General features: G+C 43.5%; 1 long non-coding RNA gene across 8 annotated transcripts; it reads left to right on the top strand.

Annotated features, from left to right (window-relative positions):
• The first annotated feature begins 379 nt into the window (after nt 1–379).
• LOC128850673 (uncharacterized) lies at nt 380–24,454 on the top strand. Of its 8 annotated transcripts, none has more exons than XR_008448042.1 (18): nt 2,139–2,234; nt 4,304–4,483; nt 5,266–5,473; nt 6,343–6,459; nt 7,416–7,500; nt 8,119–8,269; nt 9,605–9,666; nt 10,407–10,497; nt 10,584–10,674; nt 13,083–13,136; nt 13,585–13,818; nt 14,022–14,134; nt 14,227–14,358; nt 16,291–20,801; nt 21,230–21,294; nt 22,928–23,044; nt 23,755–23,905; nt 24,440–24,454. It is a non-coding gene; the product is annotated as an uncharacterized LOC128850673 (long non-coding RNA). The 8 variants fall into 8 exon arrangements; XR_008448041.1 differs by having other exon boundaries at nt 21,230–21,343; XR_008448043.1 differs by adding an exon at nt 11,765–11,821 and having other exon boundaries at nt 12,998–13,136; nt 21,230–23,044.
• Nucleotides 24,455–24,945: the final 491 nt, after the last annotated feature.

Below are 24,945 nucleotides of genomic sequence, written 5' to 3'. Positions count from 1 at the left end.
CGTCGTAAGGGTGTGGGAAACTACCTTCTAACTGTTGAGCTATGAAAATCCGTATCGCTTGCCCTGTGGAAATATCTGCGGTACACTTTTTCTGGAAGAAATTGAGAAGGAAGTTAGTTAAGAACTTAGGGTGCCTTAATGGTGAAAAGAAACATGCCAGAAGGGAGCACAACATAAGTAATGCCCGATAACTATTCAAAGACAATTGATAACAAATACTAAATTATGAAAGCAAGGGAAAGGAGAAAGGAAAACTCATACATATTGCTGTGAAACTCTTGTTAAAAGATAATTTTTCTCCGATCTCACCTTACTAACCTCAATAAATAGACTTGAACAGAGCATATTGGTTTTTCCCTGATCTTTATCTTGTTCATACCTCTGTGTCACTTGTTGTTGGTGATCTCAGAGACATTAGAAATGTAAAGGATTCTCCCTTTGCTCTGCTGTGAGATCCAAAACTGTCCTAAAGGCCATCTTTGTAAGGAAAAGAGCTACAGGCAATGTAGAGGAGATTTTTCCCAGCGTACTGATGGAACTTCTGTCGATCTCAAAAGTGTTTATGGCTGACATGAGCTCCTCTCCCATTTTTTTCTTTATTTAGAGTGAAGAATGCGAGACCTAAGAGTGCAGGTGACAAGCAGCCTGCTGCGGTTCCCAGAGGGGACTCTTCAGGCACTCGCGAAACATGAGGTCACCCAAGATTCTGTGCTGCACGGGAAGTTTTCTGGAGGTGAGCATTTTCCTTTTACTTTGGTCTTGGTCTAAAGCAATTATTGCCTGGAGGTTACCTGAAGCACAGGATCAGGTGTGTCAGGTGGGTGCTGCTAAGATGCATCAGGTTGAGAGAGAAGGAAAAGGCTGTTTTAACCCTTAAAAGTGCTAGTATTAAAGGTTAGTCGAGCGAAAGTTTGAAAGGACAACAACCTGCACCTATCCTGGGCTACAAAAATAATTTACTTAAAGATGAGTCAGTGAGCCCTCCTCGGTTTTAGTTCTATGGAAGGCAGTTTTCAAAAGGGCAACAGTGCTGTTTTGGGCCCTGTTTACTTGCGGCAGCTCGAGCTCTATGCCCCTCATAACATCAGGTGCAGAAATAGTTTTTGTACAATGTTACAGAGGCAACGCCCCCTGCTTTTTCTTGGGAGTCTGAATGAAAACAGAGGGAAGAGGATAACAGAGTGAAGTGCTGCAGTCATTTTCCCAAAGAATTGAATAAGGATGTGGATGGGTACCAAGTGAGAGTTGCTGAAAGGAGCTGAGCAGATTAGGAGGTGGACTTGCAAGGTGATCTGAAAGTAGAGCTGGGTGCCTATTTGGATGTCTAGGCTTCTGTCAAGAGCAGGGAGAGTCTATTTACATGACTGTAAAGGCAGTAATTGAGTCAGTACTTTCACAGAATCACTAGGTTGGAAAAGACATCTTGGATCGTTGAGTCCAACCATTTCTTTGAACTTGAAGTCGTTCAGTGAAATGAAATGTGTTTCCTTCTTTCTGTGAGCATCATGTGCAAATATTTACTCGTGCAGTGCCCACTTGAAGATAATTTCCTGTTGAAATGCAGCTCCCCACCCAGAGCAGGCATGTGTCAAGCCAACTTTAGAAATTAATTGGTTATATTTGAAGTATGCGTTAAGTCTTGTCTTCCTGTGCCTGTTGAGATGATTTCTAGCAAACCCAAGCCAAATTTGGAGTGAAGACTATGGATCAATGTATTGTAATCTTTACCCCAAACAATCTAAAGTCTTCAGTGCAGGAATGACAAATACAAATGCAAAGCTCTAAGGTTGCCCATTTTAAGATGTCTTACTTGAGGATTTCAGGGGGTGATTTGAAATAATTGACCAGAATTAGGCAAGTCCGTCTTCCTCTTAGGACCTGTTCTTGAAGGAAAGGAGCAGGGACTGTGTTTTTTCACTTGTTTTCAGTCTTTGCTTGGAACACTTGCTTCAGTCAGCTTTTTTCTTTCCTCTTCAGGGCTAAGTGACCTGAGCCCAGCTGGCACGTGCTCCTCACCTCGAGATAGTGAACTCGGTGACAGGGCCAGCGGCTCTCTGCATACTATTTCAGAGGAGCGCACGAACAGCCTCCCACTATCCGCGTGGTGAAGGAGTTTTTTGTGGAGAAAAGAACTGGAGCTGATGATTGCTTTGAAGGAAGGAGAGGGAAGTGTTCAGTGCCTGTATGACCTTGAAATGTCAAGAGTGGTTAAAGCAGTTGTTCTTCCCACAAGGGTACGTACTTTTTAATGAGAGGAATGAAGCTTTATGTTGTTACGTGGTACATAACCCAGTTTCAGGAAAAGCTTAGGAGCATCTCTTTGCAGGCATGTTTTTTTCTGTATTGGCCATTAAAACATGTTATCACTTGAGAGCATCCAGTCGACTGAGCCTCCATGTAAATTCACAGGCTGCTTGGTACCATTATCTTTGATTTTCTGGTAGTAAACCGACTTTTTTCTAGGTTTATTGTAGAGCACTAGTTACCTACTTAAAGGCATTGAAAAATATCTTTTTTTCAGCCGGACGAGAAAAAACAAGAAAGCCATATTTTTTGGAGTGTCTGTAGATACCTTTCCTACATGCTTAATTTCTGTCAGAAATACTGGCCTTTAAAAGATCTAGAGTCCCTTAGTTCTGCTGACAGTGGCTTAGACACATTCGCATCAATCTCAGAACTAGCAAGCAGGTGACTTCAGAGCAGAAGACCATTTTTTTTTGTGGACTCTGGAATAGGGAAGAAAGAGCCTTTAGTGAGTTATCTGGACAGATTGTTGTCAGGTTGTCCTTTCAAGCCGCAGCACTTGAATCTCTCTTCACTATGCCTTGTGCTTGTGTAGATGGGGTCCACTGGTGTAATGTTCCTATTTTTTTCTCTCTTCTGTAACCCATAACCTTGAAGGGTGTGATATCCCTTTATCTTAATGTAAACAGGAATCAGCATAAGGGGCTAGACCGTCAAGATTCAATGGATTTTTATCATCTAGAAGCAGCAAGCGAGAACTGCTTCTTTATCCCTCAGTTTTCCATAAGGTGATAGGGTTGGACTTGCTAGAATACGGGTAAAGTTTTGTTTGTTTGTAAGGTTGCAGTGTGATGACGAATAGTAAGGGTTTGTACTGTCGTAAGTTCTAAAGACAGGAGTCGAGTTGGTGCTTCACTGTGTTAGTTTCCCTACCACCTTGATAAGTCTTAGAGTTTTAGCTGGAAAGGCAGGCTGCCTGCTGACAGCAGCGTATAATCAAGAAGTAAATTCTGTTTGAATGAAAAATGCCATAACGTTGTTAGGATTGATGTTGTTACTGTCTCAAGGCTTTAATAAGCACCTTAGTTTACGAATGATTTTCTGCATAGGTATATCTTCTGTGAGCAAGGAAGTTGTGCATTTTGTACAAAGGCTCAGACCAGCCCACGTTTTTTCATGGCGGAGCTTTAATGCTGGAGTCTCCATGTGCTCGTATCAGTGCTATAGCAGCCAGTCTTGTCCTGGGTGCGTCACAAGATGTGCGAAGGACTTTGTCTTCACCTTGTCATAAATTTGCATGCAGACTGCTTGGCATGTTAGAGAGCAGTGTGCCCTTCTTCCTTAGCTGGAGTTAGCTTTTTACCTAACGAGCTGCTGTTCTTGTTGCCGTTGTAGTCGCCTGGCTTTTAAAAGCTTTGTTAACACTCCTAAAAGTGCTGGTGTGCATTTAAAACTTCTTTTCCCATTAGCTGGTTGCTGCTTTTAGGACCAGTGTAAATTCTCCTAAGCTCGTATCTCCTTTAAACACTTTCCCAAAACATTCCATTCCCGTGGCAATGGTGCGTCTACCAGTACCATGCAACTTGGCCACTGCCTCATCTGACTTACAGCCACGATTTCCCATCGTACCTGTTTGGCAAAGAAGGCACAGCCTGCATCACAGTGCTGGTGGGCTGTGAACAGCGGGAGAACAAGATTTAGTGTTGTCTTTCTTACTACAATAAATATTCTTGCATATAACTGATTTTCTCTATTTTCTTAGAGGTAATTGCCTAAGCAGGAAGGGGAAACTGGTGAGCTGTGGTAGTGGAATGCACGATCTAACCTAATGTTAATTCAGTTAAAACCTGTAGGAAATGTAGTAAATGAAAGCAGTAACAGATTTTTTTGTAGAGAGATTTTTTCTTTCTTCATCTAATAGGAAATGATGCTTTGTTTCTAAGTCTTATGATCCTGTATTTACTTTCTCGTTTCTGATGTGTTAATTCTGACTTCGCTTTTGAATGATTTCTGTTTAGCTGGTCAAACATCTTAAATCTTAACTTGTGGTTTCCCGTAGGTGATTGCTGTAGAACCCATAACCAATCACCAGGACCCAGTGTGAGCACTCAACACCTACATCAGAGCCTGCGATAGCTCTTTGGCATTGCCACATTGGCTACAGATGTCAGTCATCTGTTTCTGGTTGACCGTTGTTTGGACGGTACATCTGGGAGTCTGGATGGAATAGAAGCATTGGGTAAGCTTGCAGTTTTTAAACTTGACTTTGAAAAGTAGGAAAATGTGTGTCTTTTAGATAAACAATACGCATCCCTCTTTGACAACGGTAGTGTGCAGGTATTGGTGACTGTTGATTACAGAGGGCAGTTGGACACCATACAGTTCTGCACTGATCTAAAAAGGGAGCAGCTTAATCCTAAGGTTAAAAATGTCCCCTTCTTTCCAGTGAGGTGTAGGAATTTTACCATCTGAGTCAGTGCAGCTGCCTGGTGGGAAGTTGTGTCAGAGGTGCCCTGTTCCTCAGGAATGTTCTTCTGCTTCTGTTAATTGACTCAGGGCAAAGTCTAGGCTTGTTTTCTACAATAAATTGGACTTATCCTGAATCATGCATTTAGATGCATGGAATCTCTAATTTGTCTATTCAGATTGCAAACATTCCTGAGTATCACAAAAGTAGCTTCAGGAGTTGGTGTCACTTTAGACAGCTTCATCAAGAGGCCCAAGCTGCGGATTTTACAGAGTCCAAGGAGAAGCTGTCTATCTTTAAGGTCTCAACCAACACAAACCATTCTAGGAAGGTTACACTTTTACCTGATGTTGAAACACGAGTGAGAACACCCGTCTGATCAGGGAGTTCTTTTGTTCTCTGAGTGCCTACAAAATGGAAACAGCAAAAAAAAGTCTTGCTTAAAAGGGTATTTTTCCTGGGACGGTGGAATGAGATTATAGGTGTTTTCACATCAGTGTTTAAAATGCAACCTAAACTGCATAACACGTTCATATCTGCTTTTGTATGCGTAGATCTCAGATTGGTCATTACATTTCCTGCTGAAGTTCCACCAAGAAGAGAGACTGCCACAAGAGAAGGGAGGCATCTCTGCTTTCAGTTACCAAACCCATCAGGAACACCAATATCGATGCTGGGCTACATAAGCAGAAGCAATCACCTGGATGTGGGTTTTTCAGATGGCTGCCTGTCACTATGAAATATGAAAACTTTGAAGCTGGAGTAAGTAGGCTGAAGTGTGTTAATAATGTGTTTTTGTTGATAATATTCTTGAAAGTGTCTGGGATGAAACTAATGAGACGGGGAAAGTCAATAGCTGGTCTGTGCCTGGAAATAAATTCTTTCCTACATTTCTGCCTTGACCAAAATAGAAGATTGACCGTGTCCAAGGCAAAGATGCACGTGCATGAAATTTGCCTGGAACACTTGGAGATGAGAATAAGGAACATGTAAAGCTCTAAGCGGAAGGAAAATAAGAGGTGATTTTAAATCTGCCGAAGAGCAATCTCACTTGAAATAGTTGACCAAATTCAGACAGGGGGTTGCTCCCACAAATCTGCAGTGACTCACCGGAAGCTATTGGATGGCTAAATAGACAGTGAAGGAATAATTAGGTGACAAGAATAGATTGTGAAGGTGCCAGTAAGGTTCAGAAGTCTGGAAGAAAAATGCTTTCCATAGTTCAAGTAAAGAAAGAGGAAGCTACTTCTCTTTGGCGCTGTTTTAAATGTGTTCAGGAGGTATGCTGCCTTCTCAGTTCAATGTAAAAGTAGGCTACAAGAGCAGGAACATTCTTTTGCCTGGCAGCTGAAGCGATCATGTATGTTTCTCCTCCTCAGGCAGAGGAGGGCATAAATCCAGGTTATATCATTTCATGGGCAGTAATTTTGTTGCTCCTTGACTGCTGCATAAAGCAGAATGTCTCCCTTGACTCACTTCTTTGAGATGGAAGTATGACCTTCTGCACTTTGAGGATAAGCATGTCGGCTGCTCTTTCTCAGAAGATGCTTCTACCCATCTACAAACTGTTAGGGCCAGTACACTCACCTTTTTTCTTCTTTTCTACCCCCCTTTTTTTCATAAACGTGTAGACAATACTGTCGGCTTGGAGGAAGAAGCATCCCTGTCTACACCGTGACTTTTCAAGAGCCGGAGAATGATGCTAGCAATTATTGCTACTTGTGGGCTGTTAAGTCTACCCAAGAAAGGTGAATTTCAACGTGCAATAAGCCACTGACACTTCTTTCAATACACTTGTTCACATTCAGTTGATACATATATCTTTGTTTTGTCTATTTAGCTCTGCAGGTGATTCAGCTACAGAAGGTGTTAACTTATAATGTGATTTTTACAGGATTTTACAGAATTGAGGAAGGATCTACTAGTTCCTACCTTCTGAAGAAGGCAGAACAACACTGGCTATATTTTTGTGCTTGCGTTTGGAAAAGATTTCCTTTGTTTCTTGATGACTGCTTCATGATTGGTTTGATTTTCACATGGCAGTTTTAAAGCAGCATTCCTAGTAGTTGAGGCTGCTGGTCTAGGACACAGAAGGTGTCAATAGAACAGCTGCCCCTAGAGGAAAGAGGTGACGGTATTGCTGATTCCTCTGTGCAAGCTTCAGTTGTCTTTGGAGCCTTCATGAGCCTTTTTAGCTCACCTGGCTGAGAGCCATCACTGTTCAGCAGAAAAGTCAACGTTTTCTGATAAGCTAATGAATCAAATCAGCATGTGGAAGGGTCCAGTGTAGGCAAGAGGGACTGGAACTTTGGTGATGAGGGCAAGGGAGAAAGACCTCTCTGTCTTTGTGTCAGGAAGCTATTTAAGCAGCTTAGCTGGTCCTAGAGTGGGATCTTTTGAAGTATGACTCTAAAGCAATTTTGATCTTCACTGCGAAGAACTATTTCCAACAATTTTTAGCCCATCCAACATGTGAAAGCTTTCTAATGCTATGGTTAGCATTTGGCCCTGAAGCTGCTAGCATCAGAGTTTCTTCCTCTGGTTTAGTGGCAAAAGGTGACCAGTTATCTTGTTTTGGGAAGTGGTGTTTTTCTGGTCAGGAAGAGCATACTTTTAAGAACACTTCAGTCTTGACCTAATACAATTATAACGAGGACTGTAAAGCAGCTTTGTAATCACATTTCATCATTTATACCTCTTTCAGCAAAGGCAATGTTTTGAGTTTACACCTGGTGCAGTTAACACTTGGTGATCGAAAAAGTTTGGCATCTGGCCAAGTCGTGTATGAGGTAAGTGGAGCACGTCTGTGAGAAGGTGAAAACTGTTTCTCTAATTGAGTATCAGTGAAGTTGGCAGGGAGAATGTTTACCATCAAAAGTCAGAGCAGCCTTAAAAAAACAAAAATCCTTTGCTGAGCCTTCCTGCGCATGGTCTTTGTGCATCCTTTTTGGAAACAAGTCGTACAGTTTTATACTGGCACACTGCGTGTTCCCACTGGATGCATCTGCAAAGAGCCTGTGTACATTAAATTCCTGAAAAGGAAGCAGCTTTTACGAAAAAAAATTATTCTGGATTTGAACACCTAATTAATGGCATGTGTGGGAAAAGAAGACAGGGTTTTGAAGGGCTTTGTTTAACCAGACTGCAGACTTGAATAAGCTTCTGTCACTTTCCCTTTCTTAAAATGGGGTCAAATAAAGGTATCTCTTTATTCTTTTCTGATCTTTGGGATTATGTTCTTGGTTTTCTGTTGAGCTCTGTCTGTTTGCCATCAGAAATAAGCTCAAGGGAAGTGGATACAATATAATATGCATCTTATATTAGATAGATATATTCTTTCCTATTGAGGTCAAACGGGTGTCTTTATCTCAGAATGACCTTTTCTCTCATCTTTTCTTTTTCTCTAGGGTTTGGAATGCTGTAAAGAAAGGTTCAGTTTAGATCTTGCAAGTGGAATTCTTCCCTGGAGAAGGCAAACCAGCAATATTAAATTAATGAGCTGTCAGACCATAGAAGACTTCTATGACAATGTTAACATAGAGGATAATACTCATGAAGGTTTGTTCTGATGTCCGTGTCATCTAAGCAATGAATACTGATCTGTACCCACAGTCTACAAGTCTTAAATATCTGTATAGACTGGTTTCTTGTGTTTATTAAAAATATATATTATGTGGGACTTCATTCAGGAAAATAAGAGGGGTTATTTTATGCTTGCTGACATGCTGTAGTGATGTACGGCGCGGTCATCTGTTGTTTTCTTCCTTCAGCTGCCTTTTTCTGACCAATAAGCCCATTTTCTCCATTGTTTGGCAATGTTACCTGTGTCTTTCATTCCCCGTTCCAACCTCTTATCTGCATCTGCATCTGCATCCAGCTGGCAGTTGGTCACAAGCAGTGACCAGGGCTCAGTACTGGGGCTGATTCAGTTTAATATCTGTAACAATGATATGGATGCGGGGATTGGGTGCACCCTCAGTCAGTTTGCAGATGACACCAGGTTGGGTGGGATTGTTGATCTGCTGGAGGAAAGGAAGGCTATTCCTTACTCTGTGAGGGTAAGGGATATACCCCACACTTTGCTTATACCCAGAGAATGTGTTCTCCCCAGAGGAGACTGATCCTTCCACCCTCCGCTTCTTGAGAGAAATGGGGTCTAACATTGTCAGTGTGTTATGTTAAAATCTTTACTGCAATTACTTGTTTGTTGATTTGGGTGGGTTTATACTGATTGTGGGTGGTAAGAGTGTTCTTTCATTCTGCATCTGCTGAAAAGGAGCTATTCTTAAAGCATGTAACTGAGTCCAATCTGGCAATTAATAATGCCAGCTGAGTGATATAAGTGTATCCAATAATTATTTGTAGGTGCTTTCTGAAAGGAGTCAGGTCTGTGCTCCTAGCATATGGGTTTTTTCCTGAACTCTTCATCTAGCTAAAGGTCTTGGTCTACTCTTCGTGTATGGGAAACTTAATTAGCAATTAATTGTGTGTTTGATTTGGCATAGAACTGACACAATTTGAACAAGAAAAGGGACAGCGTGTCTAGAACCTGTCAGAGAGGCGTTTGCTCTTCAGTATTTTTCTGTATTCTTAATAGTAAGTAAGCATTGTGTTTCCATTTCCTATAACAGAATTAAGCCAAAGTAGAGAGGGGTGTTTTAAAAATGTCAGGTGTGTCATATTTTCTACTAGTAAGAAACAATGTCTTGTCTTTTACAGTAACAACTCCTTACACAGCAATTTTTTTTAAAAAAAAAAACCTTGTAAGTGATCTGATGAAGACAATGGGTAGTCAGTTCTATCTTTCCGGTTACTGCTGTTTGAAAAATGTAAACTAATGGTGACGTAACTCCAAGAGTCTGAAAAGTTGTCCAACGTTTGTTGTTTCTGCAGATGGAGTGTGCTTGCTGAGCTCTGGAGTCATCCATGTGACTTGCAGCGGTTTCCAGAAGGAGGTAAGCTTTTACTATCTCTTTCTTGAGAATTCCTAAAGAGATGTGCCTTGGCTCAGTTTCTTCTGTTGCACTGCTTTTGGTGTCAGAGAACATTTTATGCTCATTTTATGCTCATCCCCATGTGTAATTATTATGGTATCCTGCCAGTTTCATGCAAATAGTAATGTTTTAGGCCCACTGTGGAGACTGTAAAACTGTCCTTGTCTCCAGCTGAAGCCCGGTCAGGGACTGTCTGTCCAGGAAGAAATAGAGCAGTGCTGGAGGAGCAAGAACAGAGCTCTTGAGGAAGTCAAGGAAAGTTGCTCCATCGTCATCACCCATCTGTTGGACTACCTGCGTAGTCAGGAGTTAGGGCTTGGATCCCTGATTAACTTGAAAAAGCAGTGCAGAACTTAGAAAAAGAAAAATTATGTGAATGTTTGAGAAGACATGGATTTCAGATTTGTGGAGGTGTGTTAGGGCAAATAAAAGTTCTGCACTGTGTGGTAGCTAAAAATAAATTCCTTGGCAAGTAGGCCTAGCCCCCTACACTGTTTATTTTGCAAGCCTGATGCAGACTCTTAAGATTCCAGTCAGATGTTCTGGTATCGGCTCCAGCTCGGAAATAACTTGGGAAATCAAGATTTGTTTTAGTTTCTGTTTGCTGAAGTGTGATGATATCATTCAGAGATTTGTACTGTTGATGGCTTAGATGTTGAAAGTATGGAATGTTCTCATTTAATTTTGTCTGTTCTGCTTAGGAGGAGCAGTTAGAGACGATATTGTCTGCGGCTGTCCAGGCAAGATCTTTAGAACTCCTGACTAGATGCATTAAACATTGGACATCTGAAAGTAAGACTAGTAAGGCTGCTTTTCTGATTTGTCTTTTTTTAGTTTGAAACTGTTGGTTAATTTGGGTTTTGTTCTCTCTTTTAAAGAGCAGCCAAATTATGGCAGTGAAGTTACAGTTTATTCGTGACTGTGCGTGGAAGAAAGTGGTCTACACCAAAGATGAATTTGACCACATATGTGAGTACTAGTGTAGTCATTCTGCAAATGCAAATTCATTCTTTCTATCTGAGCTTATTCAGTAACCTGCTGGGATGTGATATTGCCCACGTGTACCTTGAAACTCTGAAATTGCTCTGTTGGGTAATGATACAATGTTCCGCTGTTTGATGGCTCCTGCCGCTTCCTTGATCCAAAAACGCTACAGTCCCTTCAGCACTGCCAGTGTCTCTTAAACAACCTGGGCAGAGTCTTAAACTGTTTACAAAGAGAACAACAAGAGCTTACTGACAAAGGTTTGTCTGATAGTATCTTTGGTTTGTTTGGAATAATGCTTGGGTTATAATTATGGAAACGTCAGCTTTTGTTGTTGTTGATGGTTGGAAGACAGCCTTAGCTACGACAAGGGGCTTAAATCTGAGAAGTTGTAACAAGCACTTAATAGTCATTGTGTTCAGGGTGATTGTGGGATTTTCTTTCAAATTGGAAAGTGATATAGGGCGAAAACAGCAAAGATGTGGAAGAAGGCATGTTAAAATAGGAAATCCTCTCTTTTATCGACTAGTGGTAGCTGGCAAGAATTGCTTTGGCCTAAATCCCCTCCTCACAAGTCTTTTCTGTAATTTAGTAAGACAGTCAGAGTTACACGTAGCCGGCACCCCTAGCACTCTCCTGGCTATTGGATAAAAGTTCCTTCCTAATGTAAACCCTCTTTCCTGGAGTAGCTTGCTAGCACATAGGTGATATGTGCCTTGGATTAGATGACAATAGGTTTTCCTTTGGAAATCGTACAGAAAACTCTAGAAAGACCTAAGTAAGCCTAGGCTTACTTAGACCTAAGTAGCCTGTGTGGAAGATGCAGCCAGATGAGTTTTGGTGGAAGCTGCACGGTGTCAGAGATTGACTTGAAAGTCCATCTTACTGAGCTTACTTCACTAGCTACAGGCTGGTGTGTTCCTTTCATATGCAGTTCAAGTCATAATCCTGCCTTTGTATGTTTGCTACTTTCTTTGACTCGTGGGACCTTTCTGGTTTTGTTTGGACTGGAGGAAATCTGTTGCACTGAGGGGCTGGAGTTAGTGTTTTCTTCTGTCCAAATTTTAACTTTCAGGCACTGCTGGATCTCTATTTATTGGAAAGCATAGAAGAACCCTACAAAAATGCGATTGTATCCTTTCTGGTTATTTTAAATGCACCTCTGGATATGCACAAAAATGTTCTTAAATGTTTGTCTCCTACGTGCTTAAGAAGGGATTTTTATTTACTCCTCAAACACAAAGCTAGTGAAAACATTTGGTTTAGAATTAAGTCATAGACAGAAGCATTGTTTTACTTTTTTGTCCTGTGGAGTTTTTATGATTTTTTTTTTCAGTGTTTTGCTGCCACGTCTTTTCTTCTATGAGAGAATGGGTTTACTAAGAAATGTTAAAGGCAAAAAGCCCCATTAGTTTTTTCCTCAAAATTTACACACAGTTTTTAATTTTTAAAGCACAAGTACCTGTAGCAAATGGCTTCTTACTAGAATGACGCACTGAAACCTGCTGCTTCAGAGCGGAAGGATTTCTATCAGTGGCTTAGAGCAGAGGATTTTTACTGAAATCCTCGCTTTTCCAGCACAGCCAGCAGGGCGTGTTTTTGTTCTCTTGAAAGTGCAGGCACACAGAATAATAAGAAGAGAGAAGAGGGAAGTCATTGGGCAGACACTTAATTTTTAAGCTGCTGGAATACCCAGAATTGCTCTTCTGGTTTGTTACCTGACCCAGGATGGAAGCCTAGAGAGCGAGGGCTGTGAAAACAGTGGTAGCCCAGAGCTGTCTTAGAAGACGTCCCTAAAACCAGGGGGTCAGAAAGTGGCACTACCAGTGGTGGATCTACATGCTGGTTTAGATCCAGTTTTAATCATTCAGAGCAAAGTTGTATTGCGAGGACCCCATCAATTACATTATTTTACATCCTCTGGAAATGAAGAAGAAAACCAAGCGTAGAATTTGTTTGCCTTAGTAATTAAGCACTGGATGTTCTGAATGTCTAGCAGGTAGCTCCACTGACTGTAGAGGGAACCTGAATATATAACAGAAGTATTTAAATATCTAAAGCTAAAGTTTTTGGATGCCTTACAAAAATCAAAGTGTCTTTCTTTCTGGTTACTTCTTCAGAACAGAGTTTTGTGCTTAGGACCTGGCTGTCTCCGGGTTCAAATAGCTTAAAATGGCAAGACTAAGACGTTAGTATTTTCTGATTCCTACCACTTCTATATTCTTATTTCATTATTTTTTTCTAAATGTAATGGGATAATTTGTTGGTCTTGCAGTTTTGTTAGCCTTAATTGGATATTTAATATCAGACCATTTACTTACTGCTGGATGTCTTTCAGCACTGTCTAAATCAAATAGAAAATATATTTTGCCACCACTTTTTCTCTCCCTCAGGGCCTTGTAACACTGATACAAGGATTTTGGCTTCTCGATCACCATGATTATGAAGTAAGTATGTTACTGTTCCATTGGATGTACCTTACCGTGCAAGGCTGTCCTCGATAAAATCATTTTCAGAAATTGCTGCTTAGCTAATAGCAGCTACTGAAGCACGATAGGCTTTTTTCGTAGTCCTGCTGCAACAACTTCAGCAGTTAGTTATGATTTAAGATTCTGTTTTAATTACTTGGACAGGTAATTGATAAAACTTATTATTTGTAATGCGCTTATGAAAAGTGCTGTTTGTATACAGAGATTCGATTAACCTAGGAAAGAGTGAACTACTCCTTTTAAAACACTCCCTTTGTTCTGTATGGCCAACTGAACAGGTTTTCTGCAAGTACCTAAGGGATCTTATTTACATGTCCTCTATCAACTATGTCATTAGTAACTCATCTAATTTGGTTCAACAGACATTCACCCTTATTTTAAGAACTTTTGAATATTTGTGTTGCAGGAGTCTATGTACTTATCCGAAGAAGGCCGGTCTTCAACTTTTACAGAAATCACTTGCCCACCTCTGCCATCAAGAAACAATGCAAGTAGCACCGTGGCTCCAGATGCGAATTATTCAATCGCTCGTTTGCCAAGGACAGCATAGGCAAGCACTCAAGTACCTACAGCGTATGAAGCCATCAGTGTCAACCTGTAGCGAAGTGCAGCTTTGCATCACTGTGTTGTTGTCTGATAGGTAAAGAAATATCTCGCACCATTATGACATTCAAATATTGCAAAAAGTGGAGAACAAATAATTTAAATCACAATCCCATCAATTTCCTTTAAACTTGGAACACGATAATTTAGGGGCATCTCTTTGGTTACACTATTACTATACCTTTACCTATCAAAAAAACGAATTACAGGTGTGTGGTGGAATCTTGGGCTCTTTTGCAGCAACATACCGCAGAGTTAAACAGAGAAGAGCTCTTAGAACACATGTACGAAAGCTGCCAGGAGATGGGACTAGTGGAAGAATTCCTGAAGCTTCCTTTCACCAACACTAACTAGTAAGTGTGGACAGAAAAAAATCTTCATCATCTCTTTGAAAAGAGAAGAGGCAGAATCACAATGGGGTTTTGAAATGTCTTATTTTTCATAGGAGTGCATGAAGTCCTTCTTACGGACCAGGGCTTGTATTCCAGCCAACGAAGTTCTTCCAGTCCGCAACCAACAGAGTGCCTGCTATTGGCCAGCAGTCCAGCAGAATCAACCAATGAAGGTTAATCTCGCGGTGAGTGTAAAAGTTCTGTCAAGTGCGTAAGGTTCTGTTAGGTGTTACTAACAGTTCGGCTAGTCCTCAATAGAGATCATACTTTGGTTTTTATACCATTCTTGGAAATATTAGGAATAAGTTTCTACACTTTTAGGCCCAGTTACAGCTGGGCCTAAAAGTTTAGCAATATTCTTCCCCACACCAAAGCTGCTCTGTCAAGTTATATACAGACCATTGTTGACTCCACTCGAAGTAATTTGTTTCCATCTGAGGAATAAACAGATATTTTTCATATCAGCCAATCTTATCATTCAGTTATTCAGATACATAGGTTAGGCAGGGTTTAGATTATTGGATGTTCTTCCATGGAACAAAGAGTATGTTGTATCTCATCACTAGTACCTTGCACACAACTTTATTTTCTAGCTGACAGCAGTCAGGATGCCAGTCCACAGGTAAAATTGGCATGGTGTGTGGTTTGGATTTTTTTTATTTCCTCAATGTGTAGTGTGCTCTGCAATTCCACAACTTTCGTTTTACCCCTTTTATGACGGAAATCTGTATCTAACTTCCAAAACCAGTCAGATTAAATTTGGTGTTATGTGAAACTTTGTTATGGAACTGTGAAGCATTTGCGGTTTTCTGGAACTATAGTTCTCCAGTGAATCAAACTTCTAAGGTGGCTTTGGAAGTTTTACATCCTGCATTTGAAAACTTTCGTCCAGCCACATGTGTGTAGGCAGGTTTTTTTTTGCTTGATTTAATAATCACATAATTTTGTCAAATGTCATTTGCAGTTCACTTTTTATTCAGACATCTTAGGCATTCCTATTTCAGGAAAAAAAACCAAGGGAAAGACTGCTATTTTGCAGGGCATTTGAAACCTGCAGGTGATAACAGGTGTATCAGAATAAGGTCCTGCAGAGCGCCAGACTTATTTTAACTTACAGCTATAGGTTCTGTTATTGTTCCAGTCTTGCTTTGATTGTTCTAAAAGCACAAGGTGAAAGTGGGGTGAGCTGATGGGCAGATCTGGAGAGTAAGCTTATTCGCGAACTAGAAATAGCACAGATAGTTCTGTGCAATGAACTTCTTGTAATTAGTTTTTGCTTCATGCTTTTCATTCATCAGAATGATGGTGATTCTCAGAGTAGAGAGGGAGGAGCTCCAAGACATTCTATCTTAGAATGCTGTGGCAAAGTCCTCCATCGCATTCAAAGAAAGCTGGCGGTGGAGAAGTTCAAGCCGTACCAATTGCTCATGTCAGTCTTTAAACAACGTAATCTTTAGGGGGTGGAATGTAATCAAAAACTAACCATCACTTTGATGACACAAGGCTGGTATTTTTTCTCCCCTCTTCCTTGACAGTTTCAACAACAAAGCTATCACCAACCCCAGTAAAACTAACCAAAGTAATTGCACACACCAGAGCAAATGTTGTAAGTAATATATTGTCCGCACTGGAGACACAAGTATAGGAAGCAAGGTTGCTCTTGAGCTACGTGTTTGGTGAAAGAAAAATCTATTTGAACTGTGTTAGTGTTTTGAGGGAAGGGGCAGCAGAATCAAGCTCTGTTTGGCTTTTTTGCACGTAAAATATGTAACATATAAGAATCAATATAATCTTATTCATGCAAATAGATATATTTACATTATGGTAGATATATTTATAGAATTTAAGACAGGTGAAACTAAAACTATGATTTCCATCAAGCTGTTGCTGGGCAGATTATTTTGACAGACTTGATTGTGTGACCAAATAGGAACCTTTTACTACTTCCAGACCAGTTTCTGCCTCATTTCTACTTGTTGTACTTAAAAACAGGCAGAACTCTAAAGAGCCCAAACCTGATGATTTTCCTACAGGTGGTATGGTCAAATAAAGTTGAATTCTGATATGCTTGGACTTCAGGGGAATTAAAGTCTGTTGTGTTTTCCTTTGAATTCTAGAGCTACAGAACCACCAGCCAAGAGACGTCCTCCCTTGAATGTAGAGTTGTGTAATACATTTCTTATGACACCAGCTACAAAATGGTCATGACAATGTCTGACATGGAGTAGAGTTTTAGAATTAATAAAAATGTTGTTTCTCCTACATGTGCACGCCTGTGTCTACGCTTTCTATGCTTTCCAAGTGTTCTGCAACACTGCCAGTCACGGTCGTACTGACAAGCCCTGCTCTTTGTGCTCTCTCTTCTCTCCTTTTCTAGTACAGCTCGGCACAGGCAAGGTGGCAAGGGTGAGGCTCTGCCCACCTTGAAGACAACAGCACAGAGGCACCAGATCTTTATAATAACCTGGGATTGGGGGAGTGGTGCTGGTGGCAGAAAGACGAAAGTACTCCTTAAGATCTGAGAAACAACAACTCCTCATGTATTTCACTTAGGGGCATTAAGGCTTTGACAGTGAGAACAGCACAAAGTAATGGCTCCTCTCCCAAACGGGCAGGAGGAGTAACTAGTGGCTTCATCTGCTAAGGCACTTGTTGTCCAAGTCCTGCCTGCTTTTAATGCTTGGGGAATGGGCTGAAGCGAGAAGGCTGTGGTTGTGAAGCTGGTGCTCTAGTGCTTAAGTAGGAACTTAGAGGAAAGAGATTAAACAATATTCTAGAAGTAGTCCCCAAGAAGTCATTCATTTAACATGATTGTGAATTAAAACTCAATACTCTTCATGACTGTACTCACTATAGGCAAAGGGTATTTTTAAGACAATTTTTTTTCTGTTTCTGCTGCCAATAATAACACAGTCAAACTATTTCACGATCAGGCTTTTACAGCCAAATGAGTTTATTGGAGTTAGACCCAGGAAAGGTGAGGTGCTCGTTCATACACTCATGTTTTGACTTCAGACCTCGGGCCTTTGACTAGTGGAGAACTCAACACCACAATTGTTGAGGCGATCAATCAGTTTTGTTTTAGAGAAAGCAGCTCCTGGAGAATACAAACCACCCCTGTTAAGAAAAATCAAAGGAGGAAAACATTTGTAGTAGAGTGACAGAATGACACCTTTTTTTGAAGTCAAAGATGGGTTTCCCTGCCTAAGAAAGAAAAAGCCACTTTGTCCCACAGGAGGAATTTGGCAGCCTGGTCATATTCAGAAGTGCATTTTGGCATCCAGCAGACTCAATAGAAATAATTCCATTAACTGAAAATATAAACAATGGTGCGGTAGATACTGCGAAAGCATTAGGAAAAACCTGTGAGTACCTCCTTTCAAACTGAAAGGCAAATGATCACGAAGTGGCTTGTGGTGAGCTACCTTCCTCGCACAGCCCTGTGGGTGAGGTAACACAAATCCACAGGGTTAGGAGATCTGTATTTTCAGAGAGAATCACACGCACACAGTAGCTTTAGGGGTGATCGAGCTGCTCTGCATGGGCAGTTACCTACTTTTAGGCAGACAAGCTGGGTCTTCCAGAAGAGATACAGCTGCTTGAACCATTGCAATTGGTGTAGCAACACAGCCAGGCTCTGACACACACAAAAAAAGCCAAACCAAAGCAAGGAACCCAAAACACACCAATCAAACCACGTACAGCGTGTTGAAATAGAGAACGTAAACTTGCTCTTACCTACAGCATACTGAGGAACAACCTCTTAGTGAAACAGCCAACAGCCTTCCCCATCTAAGAACCCTAAGAACCGCCTTTTTACCTGTCAGTTATCCCAAGGAGATGGCAAAGTCCTTAAGATCTAATCTGGACAAATACTGCTTCAAATGCAGTCCTACAACCCCACAACTATCATGAGCCATCACCTCATGGGGACAGAGAGCAGCAAGAGCTTTCCCCTCCCAGGCTTAGATTCAGACTTTTGCTGTGAGACTGTTGCATTCATCTACACCTCCAGGCATTTAAAGAAACTGTGCTTCGTTAACTGCTGTCTGAACACGCATTCTCACTGTGTCCAAACTTTACGTCAGGTCTCCCCTCCCCTTAAAGGAATGTATGTTATAGCCAGAAACAATACCAGGGCAGATCTGTTTAAGTGCCCTCACAGGCGATGAGAGACCAACACCAGGCTGCAACAACTCAAAACTGTCACAATGTAAAGCTGTTGGCTTTGTCCATGTTGCAAGGGCTCCTGAAGGGCAAAAGGAATAGCAGAGGAGCCATAATCCTAGTTTACAGTAAGGAATGGGAAGCAAAAGCAGTTAGCTGCCAGTAAGATACATACCCCATCCTTTGACTTCAGTGCAGATCTTTACATTAGTTTTGCCGTTCTGAAGATCTTGCCCCTCACTCTAACTCTTGCCAGAAAAAAAGTCATTGGAAATGAGATTCCACCCATGTGTAGTGGACAAGTGTGGTCACCAAAATGGTGACTCTCATATCAGGCCAGCACAAGGATTCTATTATACCGAACACTGTGATTCATGTAAACTTGGGATGAATTATCCTGTGCTATTGCTTCAAAGGTACAATGAAGCAATGGAGGCGGGGGGGTGTGCGCGGAGACGAAAACCCTTTCCACTTCCACCCAAGCTGCTTGTAATGCATATTTCAGGATGCTAACACTCAAGTATTTAAAGAAACTTTTGAGCAGAAGCTGCGGTTCTGAGGAAAAAGGGGACAGTTCCTCCTCTTCCCCAACTGAGCACAATGTTACTGCAGTGAACTGTTGACATGTTCTGTTACACTTGAACTATGAACGCAGCAATGACGTGGTGCTGGCAGTGAAAGAATCAGAACCATTAGCTTGGAAAAGACCTTTGAGACCATCGATTCCAACTGTACCTGTCCACTACCAAATCATATCCCTAAGCCCTTCATCTCCCTGCCTTCTAAATACCTCCAGGAATGGGAACTTAACCACCTACCTGGGCAGCTTGTTCCAGTGCTTGAGAACCCTTTATGTGAAGAAATTTTTCCTAAGGTCCAATCTAAAGCTCCCCTGATGCAGCCAGAGGCCATTCCCTCTCATCCTAACACCTGACACTTGCGAGAAGAGACCAACACTCACCTCTCTACAACTTCCAGAAATCTTAAGCATATTCTATCACTTTCCAAGGTCTACTTTTAAGGTTGTTGTGGAAAATGGGGAAGAATGGTTGGCTTCTCGCCAGTAAACAATGCCAAATAAGGACATGTAATGTCCTTATTATTTATCATTATAAAAAAAATATAGGGGCCAGGCGAGGAAAGAACAGGAGGCAGGAGTGTTCCCTTTGAGGGAGTTCCCTTGACAGGAGTGGAAGGGGACACAGGATATGTGGTGCCCCTTTAACAGGGACAGAGATGCGGCCATCGGAGGTATAAGAGAAGCCGTAGCTGGGGGACAGAATGCCAGAGAAGTATTTGACAGTCAACAGAATAAGGAGGAGACTCCAAGACAATGATTGGAGAGGGTGAAACAGAACATGCAAAAATATTCCGGGATTGACCTAGAGTCAGAGGCAGGGGGAGAAGTACTTCAGGTCACTTTTGTGACTTGGTCGCGGCTACTGTCCCGACAGCGAGAGAACAAAGAAGGATTCCACCTCCGGGGCCCCTCCACCGAGGCTCCCTCGGGGGAGGGGGGGGAACAGGGACGAGGAGCAGCCCCGAGGGGTGCTCCAAAAAGGGGGATCCTTTCTAAGGGGGAAAGGGAAAAAGGAGATTTGGTGAGGTGGCTTAGAGGATGCTCATGCCTGGGACCAAAGGCTGAGATTCCAGCTGCTCCGTGGCTGTTGGGCCGGTGGGGAAAGTGGGTTTTGGAGTTTGACAGAGGAGGCTACTGGTCTGGCAGCGGGGGATGAGGGGGTGGCAGAACCTGGTCCTGCTCTTGAGGAAAACTCCAACCCAGCCTCCTCGCCCCCCGCCCCAGGCTGAGGAAACTGGAGGAGCTCCTTACAGCAGAGCCAAGAAGCAGACAGTGCTTCTTTCAGACGGCTCACAGGAAACAAACGAGGGGATTTATTGGCTACTTTCCTCCCTCAGCAAATCCAGATGCTGCCTGGGACAGCCTCTCCCGGTGAGCCTCCCACAGTTCGAGATGCGCCTCTTATCTTCAGGGTTCGCCTGTAGCGATGAGCGGAGGGTGATTTCTGGCGCGGTTATGGTCTCTCCCCGGGATGTGCCCTCTTTGTATCGCTCCCATTTGTCTTTAGCGCTGTTGGTGATCCATCCCTGGCAGCAGCTGCACAGGTGGCAGCTCAAGGAAAAGGGAGGTCAGAGAGACTTAGGAAGGGTTGAAAACAGTGGCTGAGGCATTGGAGGCAGGTCTGGAGGCGGAGCGGGCAGCTCTGCTGGTGACACAGAAGGCACTGGTTGAACTGAAAAGGGAAAAGGACATGAAGGTGTTCTCTGAGAGCAGAGAAGAGCATCTGGCACAGGGGCTCAGGGGCTCTACCTGCTGGGCAAGAACATCCACAGGAAGCCTTGATGAAAGTTGGAGCCCAGGAGGAAGAATATACCCTGTTGGCAGACACGGGGGCAGAAAGGATGTGCCCAGCGCGGGTCCCCAAGGGGTGTAAAACGAATGGTGAGGAGATAAGGGTGGTTGGGGCAAAGGGGAAGGGATTTAAGGTGGCAGTTATTAAAGAGATCAGAATTCGAGGGGAAACCGATAGGGACCGGGGGATGCTTTGTTAGTGCCCGAAGCGGGGTGTAATTTATTGGCCCGAGACTTCCAGCTACAACTAGGGATGGGGGTGGTACGAATTGAGACTATGAGATTTTTGAATTTTCTCGGGAACGGGGGCTAAGAGTGAGCTATCGAGGGTTATACCCCGTCCGGGCGGTTTTTACCCGGCTGCCGCGGGGGGGAGGGGGGAAGGTGGTGCCGCAGCGGGGGCTGTTCCCCCCCTCCCCTCTGTGTGCCTCTGCCTGCGGGACTGCCTGGGCCGGACCCGCCCGGACTCATCGACAGTTGGCAAAGCATTAACCCCTGACTGGGAAGGGCCTTTCCAGGTACTCTTGATGGAGTCGCGCTTCCCGAATCCAGAGCGGAGAGAACCCCCATCCCTGAGGCTGAGGTGACGAAGATGGACTGGCAAGAGCGAGTGAAAGAGCGCTGCTGCAGTGGTTTGGATTGGAACCGTGGGGATATCTAAGGGAGGGGGAAACTGGGAAAGGAGGGGAGAGGGGAAAGGTAGACCTGGGAGGGGTGTATGGAACCCCAGCTCAGAGGGTGCTCGTGTTTGATCGGGATCAACAGGTTATCGACGGGTGGGTCGGTGTTATTCCATGTTTACAATGTGGAATATTGCAATGACGCAGGGGGCATCTGCCTGGGTATTGTGTGAGTGTATAAAGTGTAAATCTAGATGGTATTGTATTGCCGGACGAAGAAGGGCTGAGTGTATTGAGTGTTTCCCTGAGATCCCCCGGTATTATAATTGCGAGAGAGCTCCCCGGGGGGCGAACATCATTAAACTGGAGTGTGGTAAACTCAGACTTATCCCTGAAATTTGGAACGTCTGGGAAAAGGATTGGGAACATATCACCCAGTATTGCCAAAAGAAATCAAAGAGGCCATAGAGCAGAGGGCAGGACCGGATTGAATGGTTGGCTTTGTGTCAGTAAACAATGCCACTAAGGACGTGTAATGCTACCCCTAAAGACCCTCATGATGGACTATGAAGAGGGTAAAAGTAAAACCCTAATGATTGTTTAAAATGTAGTGGATTGTTCATGTTTTAGTTCAGACATGGGATGGGTTCAATTTAGGTCTAGAAAAATGGTGGAAAGAAAAGTGGATTACAAGTTCCAACCTCAAGCCAAAAATTAGATCAAATATTAAGGGAATAAACCGGCTCTTGGCATTTTTGGCTTGAGGGGGCATGGAGATCCAAAAATGTCTTTCTTTGCGGATGCCAGCTTGTCTGTGGTGCGGGGTTCAGTGGAGGGGCAGTGCTCACCAGTGGGCACCGTTTCCGCACCAAAATGTAGCAGTTTTCAGCAAATGTATAAAAAGGGAGAGGAGCCTGGACCAGGTGCGCCTCTGGCTGATGTGACTCAGCCTCAGCCACGCACCCAGCGCTGCTTCCTTGCTTTGCAAAATTGAATACCTCATAATAAATTTTTCATAATAAACTTTTGTTTGGTTGGATAAAAGATTTTGCATAGTCTGTTTATGACACCAGGAAGCTGCCTTTTGAGAAGAATGCCCGAACAGAGATCCTCAGATCTCCTGCACAGATGAGTGCACAAGATGAAACCTAAGCACCATCTGAAATGGGATGGTTGTCTCAAGCTCTTTAAAATCCTTATTTTCCTGGTTCTAATAAGTTTCCCTGGAGTCGTGTCCCTGTTTTTGTCACAGAGAACCTAACCTGTCCAGACATGAGGTTTCCTAACTTGTTCCTTTGGCAGGAGTGAATAAAGCCAGGCAGGCTTGAGAGTATAAAATGTCCTTGAGGCCTCTGCTATGTGCACCCAAATTGCTTGGGAAGCTTGTGTGTAGGACGTGCAGATGGCCCCCATGTCTCATCTGTGGGTGGGCTTGGTCCCACACTCAGCTGATGGTGTGGACAGCCCCCCTGCTTGATTTGCAGCCAGGTCCCATCTCAGCTGCTCCTGGCTCCATGAGATGGGGGAACCTGCAGCAGAGCAGTCTCGCCCAGACCAGCCAGCTGCTTGCTGCAGCCCACGATCCCTGTTTTCCAGGCACCACCGTCCACTGCTGTGAAGGCAGAAGGTACTGCAGAGACTCAGTGCCTGATGAGGATCAAGGAATAGAGGTAGTTCGTGGAGTCAGAGCCCTTCAGCATGGGGATAGAGGAGGTGAGTGGAAATCAGCCTCACTTCTGCATTTCCAGTATGACCACCAGCTGTATAGCCCCGTCCCACTGGTGGCCCTCAGTGCTGCTCCCAGAGCGGCTTTGTGCCCCTCCAAGCATGTCACACAGCACTGCTGAAGCAACTGGTCATTGGAGGGGCCATGTGGATCGTGTCACAGGGCTGACTGAGGATGTTAACTGCATAGCAGATACGGAGGACATTATTCATCTCATCTCTAATCAGGTGGTTGATAGGAAATTTCTGCAGTGGATTTTGCTGTAGCATCTTGAGAGGGAACAGTCTGCAAGTCAGAGAGAGAGTGAAAAGCGTCGGGAGTCAGATGAGCTGAGATGGAGTCCGCAACTCAGCTCCAATGGCACTCAGCTCCAGGTCTTGTGTTTCTCTAGAGGCATTCAAGGGTGTTTTTAGGGGCAAGTTCTGCAGCAGAGAGAATTTATTGCTGCCAGGAGACCTCCGAAATTACTTGAATGTAGTGTGTTAATTAATGCATGAATTGGTGAATATGGGAGAACATTTTTCATGCAGTTCCTCCACAGGAAGGTGTAACAAATAGAGGATGACATGAGGATGATTTTGCCTGTGTTTAAGGAAGAGGCCCCTCCAGCGACATCTGTCCTTTGCTCCAGGCCATGGCTGTCCTTCTGCATTGATTTTGATGCTTGACATCTTGATCTCTCCTCTTCTGTCTTCAGGTTTTTGACATCCTCCCACTGTACACTGTGCTGCAGCCGAGTGGCGCTGTGCAGGGTGGAGGGAGGCCCAACCTATGAGGTTGCACTGAGCGGGGAGGCTTCGCTTATCAACTGCCTCCTGGACATCACAGTGATCGACTATGGGCTGCAGGTACCACACACTTCTCTTTGCAGAGGTCTTTGAAACTATCACCAGCAGGTCTAGGGCTCTCTCCCCTCCCAGCTACTTTGTTGGCTCTATGGCTTGGAAGTACAACGTTTGAGTGATACGTCCTGTATCCAAGCTGGTTTTTAGTGGCCATCCCCACCCCTGTCTTCAAGGTAACTAACACTGACTCTTTGGGCAGGCAGGATCCCAGCGCCTATCTCCAGAGGAATGGAGTTCCCAAGACACTGATCTGCTCCTAAAGCTTGAGGTCCAAAGAGATGCTTTTTTCCAATGCTTTGCTTAATCAATGATATAATCCAGGAAGGAAGTTAACTTGGGCTGTTGCTGTAGCTGGAAGGAACATCCCTGACTAATTCCCACTTTACTAATTTTCAGTTAAAAACCCAACCAATGTTTCTGGCTGCTGACCCCGTATGTGTTGTGCTGCCTCTCCTTTTGCTGTCACTGCAAGCTCTGCAAATACTTGTATGTGGGTGCCTTTTCTGTAATGCCTTAATACCATCTCCTTTGTTTCAGCTGTTAGAGCACACTTTAAAGTGCAGAGAACTTTATCCTCTTGGGTTTCGTTATCCCTGATCTTCATGGGGTTGGTTTTGCCCCTCTGCGCGCTGCCATAAAGATCCGTTCCTGTGTAGCGTGATGAGGCACCTACAGCTGTGAGTTCCCCAGGTTAACCTGGGAGACCTGAGCACCCCCATCTCCTCTGCCCCTGCTTCTCTTCTGTGTTGTGTACATTTGCTCTCATCCCAGTGAAAGCAGAAGGAATTTCCCAGCATCAGGCCTGTGTCTGTAACTCCCCGCTCCTCTGTGCTCTCTTCAGCTGTTTAACAATGTTTCGGAAACAGAGGTCACCCTGTGGAACAGTGGGAAGTTGGGATTCACCTATGTGGTGTTAAACGCCAGCGTGGCCACTGCAGACTGCCCACAGCCCCGTGAGCCCCTGGTCCTCCCCAGCATGGTGAGTGCGGAGGATGCACAAGTGGTTAACCACAGCCCCGTGTCCGACTGCCCAGGATAGGCTG

Source organism: Cuculus canorus, unplaced genomic scaffold (assembly GCF_017976375.1).
Source record: "Cuculus canorus isolate bCucCan1 unplaced genomic scaffold, bCucCan1.pri scaffold_161_arrow_ctg1, whole genome shotgun sequence".
Taxonomy (NCBI): Eukaryota; Metazoa; Chordata; class Aves; order Cuculiformes; family Cuculidae; genus Cuculus; species Cuculus canorus.
Note: the sequence above shows the minus strand (reverse complement) of the source record. Positions and strands in the feature narration are given on the sequence as shown.